This window comes from Macrobrachium nipponense, chromosome 3 (genome assembly GCF_015104395.2).
Source record: "Macrobrachium nipponense isolate FS-2020 chromosome 3, ASM1510439v2, whole genome shotgun sequence".
Lineage (NCBI taxonomy): Eukaryota > Metazoa > Arthropoda > Malacostraca > Decapoda > Palaemonidae > Macrobrachium > Macrobrachium nipponense.
This window is the reverse complement of record NC_087202.1, coordinates 31,827,673-31,847,664: the sequence shown is the minus strand read 5'-3', so window position 1 is coordinate 31,847,664 and position 19,992 is coordinate 31,827,673. Positions and strand designations below refer to the sequence as shown.

General features: G+C 35.3%; 1 protein-coding gene across 2 annotated transcripts in view; it reads left to right on the top strand.

The window, feature by feature from the left end:
- The first annotated feature begins 17,804 nt into the window (after positions 1 to 17,804).
- The window catches only part of LOC135221687 (26S proteasome non-ATPase regulatory subunit 14), a 78,844-nt gene continuing 76,656 nt past the window's right edge, over positions 17,805 to 19,992 (top strand). For both annotated transcript variants that reach the window (XM_064259419.1, XM_064259418.1), the window contains exon 1: positions 17,805 to 17,932. The gene's annotated coding sequence lies outside the window, so the exon portion shown is untranslated. The remainder of the gene's footprint in view (positions 17,933 to 19,992) is intronic.

Genomic DNA, 19,992 nt, shown 5'->3' with positions numbered 1-19,992 from the left:
GCACCACAGATACTACGTACTAGAACATAGCAAAATCAGATAAAATAATGTTAAGAGTGTCATTCTCGAGTAGATGTGGTTCTTTCACCCTTATTATGTCATGCAATATAGACGTACATATCTTTACAAAATATATGGGCGTGCGAATGCATTTGGTTTTCACATGAATACAAATACAGTAACATAGTTCCTGTCTGTCTATTACCTGACAGACGGCAATACGCAGTGAAAATCAATCAATAATTTCTTATGAGACAGACACTAATAACGATAATAAAAGACAAATAGCACGGAAACAAGTGAATACACAAAAACATTAGAAAATAAAATCGTTGTGAGAGGAATTCTAGTATTGACAGATTAATCCTTTGAGTAAGTCTGCCACTTTTTAAAAAGCGTGTCGTTGTGTAATTACTTGTAGGACTTACGTTTGATTTTGACTTAGCAAATGTTTCTTTGACAGCCTTATCAGCATCTCTTTTAATGCCCAAATGATCAGGGCTCTAACGTCATATCTCACTATTGAATCATTTTCATACAATTTGTGGAATGAATGCATCATCTGTTGCAATACAAGAGTGTCCATAATGCATTAACGTAGAAAGTGCGTTTTCTATGGTTTCAACTGATGCATATTTTGTTTAAATTATCTCTTTACATAACCTTTGTAAATCATCTCTTTCCACCTGAACTGACAGAAATGCAGATCACCCTAGAACCCATATTCTTCGAGTTATTTCTGAGAGAGGAGGATAGATAGATCCTTTGGAGGATTAACTGTGCAGAGTAATAAGGATATATATTCCAGTTAATTCGTCTTGTCTCATGCGTTCGAACAACGGATTTTGTTTTGTAACAAACGTAATTTTCAATCATACTTATGAATGATAAAGCGAACATTATTTATCGTTTGTTGCTGCTTATTGACCGGCTTATCCAGGTCCCACCGGAAACCAGTGCAAATCAATTAAGACAGAGGTAATCCTATCCCGAGGAGCAGCACATTTTATTAGTCTAGCAGCTCTGTTCATGAATTTCTGCAGTTTCTTAGGCTATACGTTGGGTAACTTATAGTACACCGAGCTACAATAATCTAGACGAGTAAGAACACAGTTAATGAGAAGATTCTTAACAGATCTCTCATGAAGATATTTCCTCATAAAGACTATATTCTTGAGATAATACCCAGCATTACTACATCATTAATTTGCAGACTGATTGAGAAGTCACGGACCCTATCAGTTGTCGGGACTCAGTTTTCATTTATGCACACTTGATTAACACCCAGACTCCTTAAGTTACTTTTCTTGTCGACTATCATAAAGCTCAGTCTTATCTTTTTTAAATTCAACTTCAACTGTTTCAAAATTGTCCATTGTTTAATATTCGATATAAATTAATTTAATATTTCTATTTGTATCTTCAATATTTGTAACAATGAAATAGAATTGTGTATCATCGGCTCATGACTTAATTTGTACTCCAAGATTATGTAGTACGTAAGACAAACTAATTGTATAGATGCAAAATAGGGCAGGGCCAAGCACACTTCCCTGAGGAAACTCCTCTAGTCCAGGGTTCATACGCTGACAAGGTATTTCCAATTTGTACGCTGTAGTACTACCTATCTTTTAAATAGTTTTCCAAAAGCTCAAGTGCGTCATCTACAACTGCGATGGATTGGAGATCATCTAAGAGTAAACCATGTACAACTCTGTCGAAGATAGCGCTAAGATCCAAGAGCACCAAAATACAACACTTATCCCTCCCATCATTTCCAATAGGTCATATAGGTACCACTGAACATATAGTTGTCTCAGTGGAACATAAGTGCCTGTATGCAGACAGCAATCAGAAAAAAAAAAACACCTGGACTACTTACGTAAGCCATTAACCGTACGAGAATAGCATATTACTTTTTTTAATATAAAAGTTAAATTTGATACAGGCCCATGTGAATTAGTCATTTCCTGATAGTCAAGAATAACCTTTAAAACTGGATTAACAATTACAATTTCCTCAGATATTGGGAACTTACATTCAAAGATGCATCAATTTTATCATCTTCACAATCACATGCTCAAAAGTCAAACAGTTTTCAGCTGCAACTATTTCCGATAGAGGCACCGGATCGGATGAACCATTTGTTTTCTTGGCTTTCCTAATAATTCTACTGACATCGTCAATAGTTATTTAGTTTAAAACTGAAACTATATTTTCAATTCTATTCAGTTGTAAAGTTGGTTTGGTCTCGTTTAGTGCCCACGGATCCCGGGAAAAGTGTGCAAGATTTGATGATTAAGAACCGCAGTCCCAATTTGTTCAGTCAGGTCTTGTAGTACTACATGACAGACGATTGTTGTTGAAGTTCGCGAGTTTCCACGTTTTCATAAGACCTTGAAAGACAGTTTTTCTTGTTAATTAACAGATTCGATAAAAATGAATGGTTTGATTACAGTTAATAAAACAGACAAAACTTATTAAATTTCTTGTCACAGTTGCCGCATTTCTTAACTTATAAAACGGGGAATTTACTGTTTAGTTTATGATTAATAGACAAGTAAACTTTACATCTTTGTGTTGGTAGAGTTCTTTTGGGACCTGAAACGCTTTTTTCGGGAATCTCGTGTTTGTGATTTTTTTTTATATTCAGATTCTTGATTGTTACACACGCTGTATATCAATTTTATTTGTAATTGATTGGATGGATAATGTGCTTACGCAATTTTTGTGACATTCTACGTTGTCTGCGCTGCCACTTAGTAGTATTTTCCTTTTGGATGCATACATTTTAACGCCAAGATTCGCCATGGAACTGCTTTCGCCTTTATATATGAATGAATTTCTCTATGTTCTTTCTTGTGCGTTAGATGCTGTACGTAGTGTTCCTTCTTTCCGGAAGGAGGTAGTACTACTATTAGGGCTTGTGCCTTGTATGATAAGGCGCCCTATGAGGTAATGTTCGACTAGCGATAATCTATACGCTAAGTCGGTTGGTATTGCACTTCCATCTTCAATGGAGTGTCTGGGGTTTTGTAGATCACTTACGAAGTCGGTATTATCTTTACGACGATGTGTTAAATTCATGGTTCGGTGAGGTTCTTGTAGAAAACACTAAGTATAAAAATAGATATAATTTCTTCTGAAGTTTTACATGCTGAAGATCAGATATGATTGTACAAGTCTTCTAATAACGATAGCTTGATCGCTTCTGCCAATGATGATGGCTAATCCTATTCCTCTACATGATAAAGCTTAGGTAAAGAGGTACAGGTCTTCTAATGACGATAGCTAACTCTGTTCTGCTTGTCTACCATCTCCGTTACAAGTTATGAAGGAACAGACAGTAGTTCGAACATATGAACATACATACAATGACATAGTTTCATACGAACACACAATCAAATGAGACACGCTAGAGATCACGTAGGCCGTTTGAATAATAGGTCGGGGTAGTTGTCTCAAGCAGGGAGCTTGGACTAATGTTTATAAACAATTGAATGACTACAGGTGACGGCATGTTATCTTAGCCTACATACTTATTGTATACGTCATCTTTAGCGTCTCTAGTCTGATCACATTCCTGCAAGCAATCTTTTATATATATGGACTAACATTCCATATTTTTATTATGTAAACACTTACATTAGCTCGGTCAGCTACCAAAACCAACTACTGAATATTACTCAAACTGGACTTGCATTTGACTTATAGGAGTGTGATACAGACACTATTGGAATATATAATATATAATCTATATATATATATCTTTAATATATAATATATATATATATATATATAAAATAAATAAAAAATTCATGTGACATGAATTGATTCAGTAATAAAATTCAAACCAATGATATTTGGTAAATATAGTGAATCACATGATATATATAATGATACAGTTTTTCACTTCATCTCATTAAGATACATATGCTACAGAAAATACTAATGTACTCTGATAATTGCATAGAATGAAGATTAACATGATAAAAAATCATATTTTAACTGATAAAAAAGTTCATATATGAATTGATAAAATTATTAATGTTTATGCTGATTGATTCGTTGATTATTATGCTAAATGTTATATATCTGATTCATTAATTCATATACTAACTCATAAATAACTGCAGATTTGTTTATACATATGTATATGGATTCATATAATTATGATTAATATATGTGCACTTTAAGTAGATTCCTATTGCGTACACGCAAAGATATAATTAGATTCTGTTATTTATGATCATTTATATAAGAGATTCCTATTGCGTACACGCAAAGATATATTTCAACTCTGTTATTTATGATCAATTATATATAGATTCCTAGTGCGTACACGCAAAAAATATATTTCGATTCTGTTATTTATGATCATTTATATATAGGATACATGATACTTTATATATATAGGATACATGACCGAGGTTATACTATTTCACTTTTAACTAGCGTTCGAACAACTTTTCGTCCATTACACAGTTCCAGACAACCACCTATAGCCAATGAAACGGCCTTTTTCAATGGTTAAAACAAGGGGAAAATTTGCCTGGGCGGGTCCAACATTCTATTTTTGCGCTCATACTTATTCTCTGCATCCTAAGCTACACGATTACGTTCGCGATGAATAGATCATCCCAGCACGAGTCCTTCGCCAGCAAAGTAGAGTTGAATATCCTTCGGGTCGTAATTGTCGGAAGTATGTCCCTTTTGTAGTCGAATTCCGACAGTAGCCGGAGCGTTCCGCATTAAAACGAGATTAACGACGAGATACGGTGTCGGTCGAAGAAGTCCATGATGGTGCTTATTCCTTTCACATTGTAGGCGGTTGTTACTCGACTGCCGTCGTCCGCAGCGACGAACGATTTTTGAAGTTGCGATGTGAAATTCTCGTACTGCAGGATACTGTAACCAGGTTCCATTAATCAGCCTGCAAGTGAAATTATACTTGTCACAAGGGCAAAGTAAATTCAGACGACATCCAAATACAGGGGAGGGAAGAGAGCCATTTAGACCAGACTTAACCCCCCAACATGAATTCGCTGATATTTTGGAATTCAAAAGAGTCCGCTGTACAAACTTTTTTTATCCATGGCATTAACAATGAGTGAACCTATCCAGGTCTATGAGGACTGTATATCCATAATTATAAAAATAAACAGATATTCAATACGAATCCCAAAGAAAATTCGATATTACTGGTAGTAAGTTACTAGACAAAGAAGTGTGAAACGGAGCTATTTGTAAGATTGCCAGGCAACATAAGAGTCAAAGAGAAGATTAATCATGATTCTGTATTTCTCTATGCTAACTGAAATTAAGTTGTGATAAAATCTGATCCTATGTGCCCTAACAAAAGTTTCATATTCAATTTTCTCGCGCGCATCCTCTGAGGTTAATATTAAAAACTTTATTAATAGGTAGGAGATGCAACGAAAAAAAACCCACTATGTAACTAATTTCTAAATAAACTTTGGGTTTTTCAAGAAAATGTGACATTTTCCCATGAATGTTTTACTTGAATTATAATAGGCTAATGTTGCAAGTAAATATTTCATATATACATATCTTGATACTTCTAAATGTCTATGAGGTTCAGAAAAAAAAAATTAATTCATTTTGTTGTTATAGAAATTCTATTTGCTTATATTGTTCATTAATTTTAAAATGATTACAAGTCCTTAACTAATTGCATTACACACACGGATAAGAATATGTATGTGGGCCTGTCATGTGACCTATGAACCACATGTGAAGTTCATGAACTAAGCATTCCTTTCTCCAGTCAATCTGCTTTTGCAAGCAGAGACGACACACAGATGAAGCCTGTGTAAGCAGATTATTGAGGTTAAAAGGAACAAATGCTGATACGGCAATGATGACGTCGTCACTTGGCAGGAGATTGCTCTCAGCCAGCTAAGAGTTACGTTACTTGCTGTAAGAGATACGACTTTAGGATAAAGTTTTTGATTTTTTAATACTCGACCCACATGAGAAGAATGTCTGAAAAAAAACAGTACCAAAATTGAACAATATATTAGTTTCATGTTGGAAAACTGCATAATTGTAATTATGTTAAATTAAATATTCCTTATTCAAACTATATGAAAAAGGTTTCCATACAAATTCTATATATATTATTAGCCCTGTATAAGATTCATATAGAATTATTTCATAGATAACATTTTCACTTCTAGACTTCCTGACTTTAAAATCTCTCTTTATTTTATTTTATTTATTTTATTTATTATTATTTTATTTATTTATTTATTTACTTAATTTTTTTTTTCATTGACTACGAATATAAATCACCGGGACAGACAATATGTCAGTAGATTTTGGATATGTGTTTGAACTTTTAGCTTATTTGTCATTACTAAAGCGTTAAGTTAGAGTTCAAATCTTTACGCATATATATTCGGATATCTTTAATTATCTATGGTTACGTTTTTGCTGTTATTGAGTTTTATCGTGATTTCCTTTTTTATTATAATTTGTAACCCTTCCGACTTCTTACGGAGTGTATTATATTGACTCCACTTGTATCCATATTTATTGTATTTTTTATATTTATTTATTTATATATATTATATATATATATATATATATATATATTTGATAAATTAATGGTTGGCTTGAATATGTGGAAGAGTGTTCTAGCGGCGTACCGTATAAGGCTACTTGCGGTATCAAGATATGAATGATAAAGGTATTTAAAACCGCGAGAACCGCTATCATCCAGTTCGGTATATCACGAGTTGTAACTCGTAAGACATTGACACTTCCTATTTAATTATCTGTTATTCTACCAAACCGATTGACTCTGGGTGATAAAATATATTATTGGTTTTCTTAATGGAAAGGAATTCACACAACGTGTTAAGGAGATTATTATTGATTTACACCACCCGAGTCAGATTATCATGTGTTGAATTCCATGTTTACTGATTTAGCACTCATAAATATTCGTAACGCACTCAATTGCGGTGTTTGTTTTTAGTGCTATTAATTCTATATAACGTGTCAAGGAACTATTAACACTAAGAAGTGTTTATTCCCTCTGTCAGACTCGTAATTCTGTTAATAATTCTACGTATATTCTTTCAAGGATTGATTTGGCACAGGATAGGCCCTTAAACTGACAGGTGTCTTAGTGTATCCCTTGTTTTCATGACACGTGTTACAATTAGTTATGTGCTTTTTATATTTGTAAGCATTGTAGGCCAGTAAAATAGTGATTTGGCTTTCTGTGACATAGTAGAGAACCCTGGATGACGGAATGCAACCAGTTTATGACGATTGGTATGAAAGAGATTATTACTACTACCTGGTCGTTAGTCATCTGCTGTATTCTTCGGGTTTTCCTCGTCACGGACCTACATATAATATTACATTTGATTACATTATTCTGATACACATACTTTAAATATACTTTTGCTTTAGGGTTTCTGCTCGAAGTGTTTATTGTTTTTTTGCCTAGCCACTGACCCTGTTTCCGTTTCGAATTGTTTATTGTTTGGTGTTTATTGCTGCTGACTCTGTTTCCGTTCGAAGTGTTTATTGTTTGGGTTATGTCTGTTGACTCTTGCTTTGTTCAGTTTGTAACAGTTCTGCGCTCCAACCCAGATATTCAATGCTCGCGATCTCTTGGGTTAAGGAATTTTCTTGTTTAGATACGGTTTTAACAATAGGTACGGATGTTTCTATATTTTTTAGTCTAATTGATGGTTCTTTGCTGTATGATGCGGGATTGCGGGATAATGCGTCAGCTATGATAATTGCTTTCCCAGGTAGATATCTTAACTTGGCTCCAAAGACGTGAATGATCATTTGTCACCGAGTTCCCTTTGGACTGTGATTAAAGCCTTTGAAAAACTCGGTAAAGGACTCATGTTCAGTAAGGACTTTATCAGGATAGCCATAGATTATGAACTTAAAATGTACTAGTGTTAAAGATACCTAGCCCTTCCTTGCCTATTATTGCATATTTACTTTCAAAGGGCTTTAGTTTACGTGAATAAAAAGCTATAGGGAAGAACTGTTTATCATATTACTGAAGTAGTACCCTCTTACCCCTTGGTCTGAGGCGTCTGTCGCAATAAAAAAAAAATTCCTTATTTAAATCAGGGATTTTTAAGTTAGGTAAGCTGCATTATTCCGCTTTTAAGATATCGAACGCCTGTTGATGCTTTTTAGACCATAATCAATCTACGCTCTTCTTCGTAAGATCTGTTAAAGGAGCTGTCATGATTGAAGAGTTACATATTTACATACGATTGTAATACCCACTAAAGCGCAAAAGTGCTGTATCCCCTTTTACGTTAATAAGTACCGTAAAGTTATGAATAGCCGACACCTTACCATGGACTACTTTTAAGACCTTGACCAGACACATAAAACCTAGATAAACATGTTCGGTTTTTAAAAACTCACATTTAGATATTTTACTCTGAGATTATTTGTCTTTGTCTCCGTAGCACTAGCTCTACTTTATGTGAATGTACTTCTAAGGTATTAGAAAAGATTATAAGACCAACCAATAGGCATGTAGGGTATCCCCTAAAAGTCTCCAAACACTATATTATAATTGGGGTGCAACGTAAGCCGGAGGCATACGTAAAAATTGATAATGTCCCCTGAGTGTGCTGAAAACGGTATATGAGGTACAATCACTTAGGTAATGGTATCAGGTAAAAGCCTTTAAGTAAGTCCAAGTTGGTGAAAAAAAAATTATTCTAACCTAACAGACATAAGATGTCGTCGGTACATCGCACTGGAAATTATCGGGAGTCGTTTCCTTGTTTAAGCGACCGTAATCTACGCAGATACGCCAAGTCCGATCTTTTATGGCATGACGTTTGAGGGAAAAATTATATGGGCTTATTTGATTTCCTAATGACTCCTATTACTAACATTTTTCAACTACGTCATTTATCTCTATTTTGAAATTTCATTGAAAGTCTACACGAAGGTACGTATATAGCTTAATGTTTGTCCTTAGACCGTATTTTGTGTTAAATTACATCCGTTTTTTCCCAGAGATCACTCGCTAGTGGAGAAACTTCCTGGTATTCAGATAAAAGATAAAAAAAATTTCCGCTGAATCACCTCTGCTTGAATGACTTTACGGATATTACTTCAGATAGATTATCAGAGAGATTCATCCACGACTGGTTGGGCGTGATTAAAAATTAGCAACAATAAAAAATGCGATATTTATAACTTCCGTATCCACGATATGTATACTTTTAGGGCTTTGTTCGCGGAAATCGTTATATTTCAGAGTGTCGGGAAGGATTAAAATTTCATTTCCCAGCAAAGTCTTTTTACACGCACTAAGACTTTCGAGGGTGCATGCTTCTCGAGATTTTGCGTGCAAAGTGCGACTGCGGTTGTGGGAGAATTCTGTTGGGTCATTTGAACAATGTTACGATTTATGAGACAAATGTATAGTTCCTTTATATAAGTTATTATTTGATTAACTGTCTCATTTTTGTTCAAACGGATTTTAATATGTTTGAAGGTTTATAGGATTTCCCTTTGATAAACACACCTTATTTTGCAGGATGTAAGATAATATTTTGTATACCCCTAGATGGATCTTACAATTACACTAGATACAGATCAATGTTTTTTATAACTATAGAGGTATCTGTAAGCGCTCGCTTTATCGGACTTCTCATTAGGGAAGTTCGAACAACAGACGGTGAGTCCGTAAATACAGGATAATACGTGTACTAATGAAATAAATCAAGATATTCTAATTTTTACGGCGCGTACAGTCGGGCTTAATCCACCACTACTTATAATAACTTATGTATTAAAAAAAAAAACGAAAACCTGCTCTGATTACTTTATACGGTCGTGTGATGCATAGGGAAATTCCTTTTTAATTTTAAAAAGGTATTTGGGATGTATGATCCAACATCGCTTTTTCCCCACTCTGCTAGAGTCGCTTATTGTGTGGAATTTGCTTTGCTTTGAACACTTCGGCAGTTTTTTGACTGACCTTGACCGCTTGACTAGGGGACACAGTCACCGAGTTTGCTTGTTTGATTCTGAACGGGCTACTGTTTCTATTTCTTTTTGTAATAATTAGGATCCTTCTCTTTATTACCATCGGCAACGTATGTGTTTTTAGCATTATGTTGCTGGTTACGTATAAAGCAATGAATGACGAACTATTAGGAACTGAGCGATTACTAATAAGACAAGTTATCACTACTGCATACAATATTAACTGTTTGTACTTCATTCTTTGCTAAAATTTGAAATAGTGAGGGATCCTGGTCAGCGCATTTAGCCTGATGAAAGTTTTTACAGACATGTTATTCCTTGCAATCCAGCCATATTTTTAAAGTTGAGTTGAGTCATTGAGGTTCGATATTTTATATAACTCAAAAACTCAAGGCTAAAACTGCGATCGGGACTTTGCAAAGGAGCATTTATTGTCATGACCCGAAATAGTGTTACCTCTAATTTATATAGATTTGTACGGGTGTTCCACTTGTTTTATGTGTGTTTTCTAATCACTACGGTGCTTAACGACCCTATCCATGCATCTGTATAATACAGACGTCCACTGCGTAAACGCATATTCACTGTTTAATATGATTTGTTACGTAAGGGATTAATAATCACCCAAAATGATAAAATTAACATAGTATATGATTATGATATTTCAGTAGAACTTCTGGAAACAGACACTCAAAGATAAAAAAACTCGCAGTAGCGAAATCTCAATGATGTAGATAATTTCTGTAAAAAGTAAGATTAAGAATGTCTCGTAACTTCAGCCACAGGAATAACGAAATTCGACCTGCAAAGGAAACACTCAAAGTTACTCCAAATGAATAAAAATTGTACTTAGCTTGCTTTTGTGGGAAGTCACGGTGTTCCGATAACGACACACGGCCTTGGTCCTCCTTCTCTATTTAGCGGACGACCTGGTTTGGCTTCAGTTTCCCCCGTGCGCGTTGTTTCGATGATTCGAGCCCTTGAAAATCCGATGCTGCAGACGCGTTCGGTTTGTTTCTTGGAGTGCCGGAAACGCTCACTAACGATGTTTTCTTGAATGATTCTAATGAGAGACGAAGCTTGCGTTGTCGTAGGAAAAAGGACACGTCGGTTTTGTTTCTTGAAGTTATTCACTAAACAATGATACTAAGTTGCTTGAAGAATCTGTTGCTTTCGTCGTCGTTGAAGAGTTCTTATTGTTTTCTGAAGTCGCTCACTAACGATGATACTATGTTGCTTGAAGAATCTGCTGCTTCCGTCGTCGTTGACTTCTTATGATACATGATTTATTATTCTGGTTTTTCTTCGTAGGACGTTGTAGAGTTCTTCTGGTACGCTGGCCACCAATATTAGGGCTTGTGCCTTGTATGATAAGGCGCCCTATGAGGTAATGTTCGACTAGCGATAATCTATACGCTAAGTCGGTTGGTATTGCACTTCCATCTTCAATGGAGTGTCTGGGGTTTTGTAGATCACTTACGAAGTCGGTATTATCTTTACGACGATGTGTTAAACTCATGGTTCGGTGAGGTTCTTGTAGAAAACACTAAGTATAAAAATAGATATAATTTCTTCTGAAGTTTTACATGCTGAAGATCAGATATGATTGTACAAGTCTTCTAATAACGATAGCTTGATCGCTTCTGCCAATGATGATGGCTAATCCTATTCCTCTACATGATAAAGCTTAGGTAAAGAGGTACAGGTCTTCTAATGACGATAGCTAACTCTGTTCTGCTTGTCTACCATCTCCGTTACAAGTTATGAAGGAACAGACAGTAGTTCGAACATATGAACATACATACAATGACATAGTTTCATACGAACACACAATCAAATGAGACACGCTAGAGATCACGTAGGCCGTTTGAATAATAGGTCGGGGTAGTTGTCTCAAGCAGGGAGCTTGGACTAATGTTTATAAACAATTGAATGACTACAGGTGACGGCATGTTATCTTAGCCTACATACTTATTGTATACGTCATCTTTAGCGTCTCTAGTCTGATCACATTCCTGCAAGCAATCTTTTATATATATGGACTAACATCCCATATTTTTATTATGTAAACACTTACACTACTACATTTTCTAATCTGCTGTGTCGATGGTAAAGGTGATGGTGACAACTTGTCATCGTTGTAATTATTGCGCTCGATGTTATTCTATTACGAATAAGAACTACGTATTTTATAACTGAGCTAAATTGCGGTGTGACGGCAATATTTACGTCATGCTGGACCCACATGGCCAAAAAAAGGCCTTATTTTCGGAGTAACCCAACATAATTTTAGCACAAGGTCAGACCTCATTTTTTGGATAGTTTTAATGTCTCTAGATTGATAATCCAGAGTTCTGCTTGGAAATCCCTCTTGCAAACATATTTAAAATTCCATTTGAAGTGGTGTACCCTCGTGAAAATAGGATCCGAAAACGGCAATGATTAAATTGTGTTTTTTGTTGTAACTTTGGACTTAGTCAACATAAAACGATATTTTACTGTGGCTAAACATAAGTTTTCGATGTTGAAAAATAGTTTAAAAACATTAGTTTTGCATCTATTACCCTTATCTTAGAACCCAAGATGGCGGCCCTCAATCATCATGTCATCAAATGCCTTTTTTAGGAAATGGCTGAATAAAAGTTCTTCATATAAGCCAAAAATCCTTTCCATCAATGATAAATGGACATGAAAATAATCATTAGCTACTAATGTTTAAAAGTGTTACTATTTTGCCACTCATTTCCGAATTTATTCATATTTAGTCATGTTGCTCATAAAAGTATTAAGTTCAGTTTCAGCAACACAAAACGTTTCGCAATTAATTTTGTCATAACATTACCAGACAGTTTTGAGGCTAAACATAGGCTTTCAAAGTCAGTTATAATAAAAGGTCTAGGCTTTTAATTAAGAAGTCATTGGGTAACAATTTTAGATTGACTCTAAATAATAAAAGTAAAAGTAACAAAATCATAATCCATGAAGCAACATACAGATATTATATATATATATATATATATATATATATATATATATATATATATATCATATATATATATATATATATATATATATATATATATATATATATATATATATATATATATATATATATTCTAGTTTTAAAAGTCTAAATATTTTTTAACAATGATATTGATGGATTATATATTCAAATTTTTACTTTCAAAACATATTATTATTCTCTTTTTACGTCACTTGCATATTGATAGGAAAGAGGGATATTTCTTATGTACATTGAAATTGTGCAGAAATGGAAACTATAGCCTTCACTTTAAGCAGTCATCATTGTTTTTGTTTACTGTGGTAACCATGGTTCTACTACATGTGAGGAAATAAAGTTTCAAAGTTACAAGTCACATTAATAATGAAAGAAAATCATCTGACGCCACAGCAATCCTAAATTAGTCAGGGTCACCTGTCTGAATCCATAGCAGTTCGAGCACACTATTCCAGTTTTCCACCTCATTTACATCCAACACACTTGACGCCTGCATTACAGCAAGTGCACTTCCTAAAACATCTGATTTTGATGCATTTGCAGTAGCGGCTTCCAGCCACCTCTAGATTCTCATCTATCATTGTTCGACCAAACAATGATGTTAGGCAATCCTGTAACAGAGCTACTTAAGCTGGTCTGTATATGAAAGTTTAACATAAAGCTCGAAGAGCATGCTGATAGACTGCATCCTCTGTAGGAGGAAGATGCCATACACTTCCGTGAGTTGCGCTATAAATGTGTGTTCTTGCTTCATTCAACGTTCCATCATGTTTTCTATAAAACCTCTGGAACGTCCGGCATGAACGTTTTACGTAAGTCGCTTCAAACCATTGGTCTAGAAGAGTCATCATCTCCTGTGCTGATGACATACTAACTTGAAAGCCTTTCTCTTGTCTTTAACTTATGGAAAATTTCCAGTATCGCAACCACGGAGAAATGCTGATGAAGCATGTTCAGGCGTTATGTTATTCTTCTTACCCAACGTCAAGGCAAGTAAGATGCACCCTTTTTCATCCAGATTGCCAAAACAATGACATCAGTGTCTGTAGCCTGGATGAGGGCACGAGTATAGCAATGGTCACGAACACAGTAAGCCAGATGAATAAATAAGCGTGTGTCAACTTCATCGTGTTCATCACATAGACAGTTAGGAAGCATTTGGATTTCACCTTGATACGCTAAGACTGGTATGTCATTCAACCCTCTTGCACACGTAGAATCAGTGAGACATTATCAGGAATAAATTCGGGAGTCTCTCTCCCTACGAAGTTTCCAGGAATCTTTGAAGTACTACTTTATTTTTAACATGGGAGATAACTGATTTCCATGATGGTATTTTCAAAGTGTCATTTTCAAAGCTTCGTGGACCTTATATGCAAGACTAGCCTCCTGCTTTCTTTGCCCTCGGTCTCGCTCAGATATTCGTATCTTCAGACTTGCGTGTTTGTCATAATAATCTCTTAAGAAATGCACTGTCACATTCTTTGGGTTTTGACTCTATCAACTTCTGAATACATCTTGACACATGACTGATTGTGGTACATCCTTTATTTTGATGCTTGTGAATGAATGCCATGGTATCCACAAGCATAACTACATTAGTTTCTGCATGCGGGAAGTGATCTTCAATCCAATTCAATCCAGTTGGTTCGTAACTGCTGCAATGTATTCTGATTTGTTATCTTTACTCATATTGTAACTGTGACCATCATCACTTGGTATAATAACCATTCATTTCTATTCTTTATTCTATCTTAACCTAATGGAGATACAGAGTTACTGACAGCTATAATGAAACATACGTATACGTATTTTCAAAGTGTCATTTTCAAAGCTTCGTGGACCTTATATGCAAGACTAGCCTCCTGCTTTCTTTGCCCTCGGTCTCGCTCAGATATTCGTATCTTCAGACTTGCGTGTTTGTCATAATAATCTCTTAAGAAATGCACTGTCACATTCTTTGGGTTTTGACTCTATCAACTTCTGAATACATCTTGACACATGACTGATTGTGGTACATCCTTTATTTTGATGCTTGTGAATGAATGCCATGGTATCCACAAGCATAACTACATTAGTTTCTGCATGCGGGAAGTGATCTTCAATCCAATTCAATCCAGTTGGTTCGTAACTGCTGCAATGTATTCTGATTTGTTATCTTTACTCATATTGTAACTGTGACCATCATCACTTGGTTCAAAGAGCGAGGTTGGTTACTCTGTCTGTTCGTAGCAAAATGCATCACCGTCGACACTACACAAGAAGTTGCAGGTTCCAAACAATGTTGTTCTGTTCTTTGTACAATTTTGCTGATGCATCAGATTTTCCAGATTTATTACTTCTTACATCAAGGGTTTTAAGCTTTACTAATGTTACATTTCGAAATTTCTCGGGCATTGCTGATGCCTCTGTTCTTTTTTGTTTTGCCTAAATTAGATCAGCCGAGTTGCATTTTTCTCCAGTTGCAATATTCAGCAAATTAGAAGATGTGGAGGTGAATGGATTTTTGAGACTGAGACATCAGCTGGTTGATATGATTACCAGTTTCTCGATCTTTTTGTGCCTGAATAGATCCTCAATATTGCTTCTCCTTCTATTATCGCCAGACAGGTATTTGTATCTTGCCTCAAATCTGTTCTTGATAAAATTTCTATTTGGTAATTGTAAAATGTTTCTTTTTCGTCCCTGTTACTTCTTTGCTTTTGTATGTTGGCTAGGAAACAATTTTATATTCCAAACTCCATCTTGATGTCTCCTGACCTCAGTCATTACAGCCTGCATTGATGTGTCTATTTCTTTGGCACCTCTCCCGAACAGTTTGATGTCATCCATGAACATCAGATAGTTCGGAGTTTGTCTCCTCCAGTTAAACTGATTGATTACGAAGAGGAAGTTCAGGAGAAAAAAAAAAAAAACCTTTTGTGATAGAAAAAGACAATCCGATAAACTTCCTTTTTCAGGAGAGTAGAGGCTGAAAGGAAAATTAGATGGGCAGAAAACGGGTGCTGGAAATATTTTTCTCAAAGTACTAAACAATATGAAAAGGTTTCATAAACAAGACAGCAAAATTGACAGTCAATGAATTCGCATAGGTCACGGTTTACATATTCTTATCAATTTTCATAAGCTACATATCAAAGGAAGAACTGACCTTGAAAATATGTTCCGACGTGCGTCACGATGACGAATAAAAAGCATCGAAATTCCTAAAAGGTCTCCTACATAAAAGCTCCCGAGGTCATAAATACACGTCATACTATGGAAACTATAGATTAATAGAGTCCAGTAAAATAAGGCTATTATAGGAAAAGTTACTCTGAATATACAATACTTTCATTATTCTGTCAAATTTCACAAGAACGGAAAGAAAAAATGTACAAGCATAATCTGAGCATAATCTATTCAATAAAACCCATGCGGCACACAAAAGAGAGGTTATTCAAAAACACTTAAATTTCAGCCGGACGGTCTACACGACTGCCAAGGGACCCTTTGAAGTAACCAGGGATGGGGAAAATCCGTCAGTTAATCGTGCGTCTAAAGTACAATATGACATTTAACGTTTCATAAAGTTTTCACGTATTTATTTCATTATAATATTAATACTGTCGCTCAATAAGAATAAGTGACTCAGGCCAAAACAATCGAATTCAGTTCAACCATAAATGTAATAATTCTGAATTTATTTAGTGGAGCTGATTGAACTTACGTCGTATTTTCTATATCAGAACTGCTTGGATTGTGCAAGTAAATTTTAATTGATCCTTAGTGATTTCGTATGGTATTCAGCTCACGACTAAAGCGGTAATGGGTAGGGAAAAATAGAGATTATTTCACGGTGTCAACGAGAGGAAAGTATATTTATTATGAATTTACTACTGTTTACTGTTTTCGTGATTCCAGGTATCATGTATACTTACTCTTGAAAGCACTATCATATTGACATGTCTCTTGGTGAAAGTAAGATATATTCTTCTAAAGTATTCGCTTCTGTTTCTCCAGAAGGAAGAAAGTTACTCAGAGGAAACGACCATGGCGGTTCAGTGAAAACGCTCTTTTCCGTCAGCTTGTAAGCCAAAACTTGTCTTTTTGTTTGCGCGGGAAATATTGCCCATCCAGAATGTCCCAACCATGGTCCCAACCAACGATAGTGTAACGTAAAGCCGTAGGAGAGAAAATGACTGGTTAATGCTAATAAAATCATATCATATAATATTTCAGTACTCAGTATATCTGTGATTACTGTATTTATGAGATTTAGCGTAGGCTATGAATATAGCCAAAATTATTGCTAGTTGTAATTGTTATACGACACATAACGGGTTATTTTATCAAATTATTTAGTAAACTGAAATACGTTTTTATAAGATATCTAGGCACAGGTTAAAACTTTTTGCACTATATATGGCGTTTATTCCAGCTAATTTCAATGGAATTCCTTATTTTTAAAAAGAATATGTAAACACGAATGATAGTAGCGTGGCAATCAATTAATTAAATATAAGATTCCGTGTTCTTTGTATATCGAGGAAAAAAGTAGTTTCATGAGTGTAAAACTATTAAACTTTATGACTAAGCCCTTCGGTGTGGCTGAATTACTCAACCATAAATATGATGTCATCATTGATTGGTCCCTAGTTTTGTGTAAAAGCTCGACTTACACATTTCCCTACAACAGTAAAGGGCAATCACGGTAGAAGATGCAGCATTTCAACATTTTGTCTTAAATTATAATAAGATAAATGATTTAAAACACTATGGAGTGCTTTGGAGCTAAAAAAATATTATAAGGTCGAGAGTCCAGCATAGTTGACAGATTTCTGAAACTCAGAGTCAGATTTCGTACTCTAGTTTTGAAAGAAGTCAGCGGTGCGGTAGTTGTTTCGTTGTGTAGTGAGTTGTTAATTTCTGTTGATGTATTTAGTTGAGTTCCTTTAGCCAAAACTATTAAAGGGGGTTAATGAGACCTAGTATTTAAGTTAGGATTCTTCTTGAATTACGTTAATCTTGCTCTATACCATAGACTGGGTTAGTGTAAACCTAATCTGACCCTGAGTACTAGGTAGGCAAGGTAGTTACCTAGGTAACTATACTAGTTAGCCTACCTAGTAGAAGCTTTCTTTGCTCGCCTAAGTTTGTTTTCCTTGAGTCTGTGGCTCAGTCTCACAGTATTTGAAGGCGAATATACCTATGTTTTGAAGCCATTTTGTTACTGTTACATGCAGAATGTAGTGCTTTGACAAGGTCTTTGTTGTAAGGTTGTACCTAGGCCAGCTTGTGTTGTGCGATTCTGTTACGGCATATCTAGGGTTTTACGTTCATCCCCAAGGGCCTGGTTCTAGCCAATAGGTAGGTAGTACCTAGGGTAAATAACCGCATGGACTGGCCAACACACCGACGGTCACGGCTGGACACCCTCCGAAAAAGTACTTAGCCCTATAACGCGTCCTGACACCAGAGATGGTCATCAGTCGTGAGTTGTTGTTGTTGAGAAACACAGCTAAAGACCTCTACTCTCCTTTCGAAGTAAATATTTTCTCCAAAGTTAGAAATTAAGGCCAAATTTAAAGCTGTAAACAGAGGGTAATGAAAAGGGTGGCCAGCGCAGTGCAAACTTCACCATAACACTTTCGAAATTTTTACTTACGATTAAATAACTTAGAAGATTGGTGCTATCTCGATGTTTGCGAAGTCGCTTGTGTCAATAAACTTCCCATTTCCTGTGATAAATCTGCACACCACTTGTACCCATAGACGCTGGAGCACTTTCATCACAACAATCTGAAAACGGTCCCTGGCTACGATTTTTTTAAGGAAAGTACCTACTACTGTTTTGGTAGAAGACGACGACGAAATATTCACTAGATAATTATTTAAATAAATAATAAAACATCAATATTTTACATATTTATGATGATTAATTTGAAAATATTTGTTATTGAAAAAATAACTTGATTTCTGACTCTAACCTAAGTAATTTTTTTCGGAATTAGGACGTTTTTTTAAGTCTTGTATTATGACGTCATGACATCTTGACTTTCTTACCTATTGTAAATGAATTGCTATAGGTAGTACTCAACTTTCTTGCAGAACAGTTTACCAGTTATTCATGCAGATTGTTATCAGCTATATTCATGTAATTGTTATAATCGTAATGCCCATATATATCTTTATTACGTATTTACTTTTTGGATATATGAAGATGTTTTATTGCCGGATTATCGCTGTAGTGTGACGCAATCGCTTTTGCTCCCTGGGCCTCTTGTCTGTTTTCGCACCATAAGAAATTAATGGGGCCGAATTTGCAATGACCAGAGAGTCGTTAAAAGAGGAAAGTTAACATTGAGGAGCATATGTTTTGATTGAGAAAAATATGAATTTATACAATAGCTAGCTTGTAAAAAATTCTTGATTACAAAAAACTTAATTGACAACTAAGCAGCATGTCTACTATGGGTTTAGAGACAGTGCAAGCATGTTTTTTGCCAATATTTCTGTGATGAATACGCTTATCAGAACGAGATTTTGCTATAGTGTATTACACCCAGTGCCGTAATTTATAAGGGTATCGTGAGTCACTAACCGTAAAGAATAACGACACTTGTCCTTGTACCAAGAGATAAAAACTCCATTATCCAGAAATAGATACGAAGACAGGAGTAAATAGCTCCACCTACCCTCTCCCCCCACCTCCACCGCCACCCCTGTCCTTCTTCTTTCCATCGCCTTCCCTTCTCTCTGTTGCCAATTGGTAAGTGTTCACCCTCCAAACTGGGTATAAGACTTACACAAAACGTGGAAATTGGTGAAATTAGCCTATGTATTGGAAGTATATATACAAATATTAAAGGAATTTTATCATTATTGCATTACTATGACAACTAGAATTCATGGAAACAGTTTATAATAATGCATTGGCGTATGTGTGAAGCTCCACTAATGTGGCAACAATG